This window comes from Lolium rigidum, chromosome 6, assembly GCF_022539505.1.
Source record: "Lolium rigidum isolate FL_2022 chromosome 6, APGP_CSIRO_Lrig_0.1, whole genome shotgun sequence".
NCBI classification, from domain to species: Eukaryota; Viridiplantae; Streptophyta; class Magnoliopsida; order Poales; family Poaceae; genus Lolium; species Lolium rigidum.
The window spans coordinates 53251528-53254685 of record NC_061513.1 but is presented as its reverse complement, the minus strand read 5'-3'; the positions used below and the strand labels follow the sequence as shown (position 1 = coordinate 53254685).

Here is a 3158-nt window from a genome sequence, read left to right as displayed (position 1 = left end):
ACAGAAGCCGTTGAAATATGTGCCGGAGCATGAAAAGAGAAACGCATATATTTTTATAAGAAGTATAAAGAGAAAACAACTGCAAATGGAAATGATGGTATGAGTAAAGTATGGCTCGAGGTTGGGCTGTCAGCTGTGTTGTCCAAACTGCTTTCCACAAAGCAGGTTTGGGCCGGCAGGTGTGCTGCCCGTGCAGCCCGCACATGGCCCAAAACTTTTGGGGGCCAAAAATTTCTTTGTTTACACTACATATATTTTACTTCTACTGTAAGACATACTGCCTCTTGTACACGCCGGTTTTTCAAGGAAAATTATGAAGTGGAGTAAAAAATACATTGGGAATATGCATCTCTACTCTTTAATTCTTTCACCTCCAATAAGCTAAGTGCATGTAAAAAACAAGAAAAATATATGCTTAGTATTATTGGGTTTGATTTTCGTGCGATGAGAGAGAAGCAATTAAAGTGTATTAAAAAGATAGGAGTACACTCTTTTGTGGACAAAGTTTAGAGTTAGATGTCCACTTATTTGAGGATGGAGGGAGTAATTTCTCGTCCATGGTCGCTTAGATATGCTTGCCTCTCACTCTAGTTCATAAAGTTGTGCTAGATCTTCGACATTTATTATGGATCAGAGTAGTTGTTTATCGCTGGTCTGGTTGGTTTTTAAACTACATGTTTGTTCTTATTTATGCACAATTTTACCACGTGTTTGGAATCTTTTTTTTCTAGGGTACGCTTATGCGTACCAAACTTTTATAGAACTTTTATAGAAGGAAGCAAGGTTAAATTTACAAGGAAAAGTCAGACCCAATGCTAACAAAAGGCTGACTAAACACCACAGGACACGGGAGCGGATTTTCTAACGGAACCGGTAACTACCGGTGTCCAATCGACCGTTCGTTCTTTCGTTGAGATGCGGACAGCTTTCCCCATTTCCGCATTTGTTATGTCGTATTGTCTGGAAGATACCTTTCCCCTGGTCGGATACATACCGTACGATTTAAGTGGGCCCAGACCGTGGTAATGGAGTCACGGCGGAGCTGTTCTTGTCTTAGGGGTGCCGACACAGAATCGGATCTGAATCGTCTTCACCGCAGTGCGACTCTCCCTTCCTCCTGGCGGCGGCGTCGAATCAAGGCGGAGTCCCTTCCCTTTGAATCGCTGTGGCAAAGGTAAGATTCGATCCTAGCAACTAACCTTCTATTCTTCCTATGAACAACCTTTCGATTCGCGGGGATCCCCTTTGATTCGCGTTGCTGCGACTATATTGGAAGAACTTTGTGTTGCGAATGTAATTTCGAGTTTGCCGGTGATTGTAAGGAATCGAGGATGATGATGCTGACCGACCCCTATCAATCTCTTGTTTGCTGTAGCTCAGTACATACGAGCTGCAAATCATGAGTAATCTGCCGTTTAAATTTTATTACTAACTGCATTGCGCCTATTAGTTCCAAGCGCCATATTGAACATGATGTGTCCTGTCACTCCCCTAAAACAACTTAGCCTATCTCTACATAGATGAGGCTAAATCCCATTATGCACCGTGTAAACAATTATATGATGCTGCTGCATATACATCCGCTGTTTCCTGCACTCAGCCAATTCACTTCCATCATTGCTGCCAGGCTCAGTTGCTACGACGGAGAGATTAGATCGCCTTTTAAGCCAAGCAGCAAACAGATGTTGTGCCGACTGTGGTGCTCCAGATCCCAAATGGGTGTAAGTATCCTTGAACCAATAAGATGTTTCCTTTTTTTATGAAGAAAAGGCAGTATATACAAATCATTTTGCATTTTAGAGAAACATCGAGTGTGGAACTGATTTTGAATTGTTTAAGATCACCTGTGCTTGGATGAAAGTGAAGTTAAAGCCCTATGTATATTTCTTTATTCTTATGAGATAACACTTTTGATTTGAGACTCGGTGCTTCACAATATTCTCAATCTTCCGATGTTCTGGTGTTCGCATATCATTAATGTTTGGTGCGTTCATTTGTATCAAGTGTTCTGGGGCTCATGGAAGCCTCGGGGTGCACATTTCCAAGGTAGACACTATATATCTCAGTTGCTACATATCTGTAGTCAGCGTCATTTCATTTTATGTTTAATTTCTTACTGTGAATGATTCTTTATTCAGCCATAAGAGAGCTTTCATTAGGTAGCTCCTCCGCCACACCTTCTTCTTCGTGCAGCGCCTCTGCCTCATAGACGAGAGTAACTGGAGGAAGACAAAGCAGAGGCTGGCACCATGTTCATGTGGAGTTTAGGTTTGGGATCCATTTTTCCTGATCTAGGGATTTTTTTTGGTTTCAATCTGATGAGGATACAGATCTGAAGTGTGATTTTTATGGTGTCTACTTTTGTTCCATCTGAATGTTAGCCTTCTATCCTGTGCCAAATCCAATGCAACCAAGATTGAGAAATCCTTGTCAAATCAAACAAAGAATTCCAAGATTGGGAAATTAGATTTACTTTCTCATTTACTCTAACATCTGAAACGAATTTGATTCGTCTATTTCTGTAAGTTTCTGAAATATTTTTGGTGCAATGAAATGATTGTGAAATCAATTTGGATTGTTTATGAGATTGTGATTGAATTCTAAACATAATTCTGTCTTATTTGGTAAGAAAACGTTACTGAAGCTATATGTGAAGCATATAATGTGCGTTTTATTGGAATTTTGTTTCAATCTGGGGAGGATGCTAATTTGGAGAGTGATTTTGGTGCTTAATACTTCTCATTCTGTCTGAATTTTAATCTAATATTTCGTGTCAAATCTGCATCTAGCTTTGCTGGTGGTTAATCCATCTAGATGGTATTTTTCAGTAATTTTTTATTTGCTCTAACATTTAAATTGAATTTGATTCGCCTATTTCTTTATAAACTATGCAACATTTGTTGTGCAATGAAATAAATGTGATGTGTGTACACTCTGTGGAAACTGTTTTCTGCATTAAAAGGGATGGATTTCTAAAAAATATTTGGATCATACACCAATTTGGTTATGTAACTAATATAGATTGTAAAAAGATCTCTCAAATATCAGTATTATATGCTATAATTTGTTGATATAATAATGGTATCTGATAAAAAAATGACTTCTGAAACGTATTTGGATCATATTTTGGGTATGTCACAAATTTGATACAAAAATAT

General features: G+C 38.7%; 1 long non-coding RNA gene across 1 annotated transcript; it reads left to right on the top strand.

The window, feature by feature from the left end:
• Positions 1-1066: 1066 nt before the first annotated feature.
• LOC124658853 lies at positions 1067-2408 on the top strand. The gene is made up of 3 exons (XR_006989364.1): positions 1067-1174; positions 1628-2046; positions 2139-2408. It is a non-coding gene; the product is annotated as an uncharacterized LOC124658853 (long non-coding RNA).
• Positions 2409-3158: the final 750 nt, after the last annotated feature.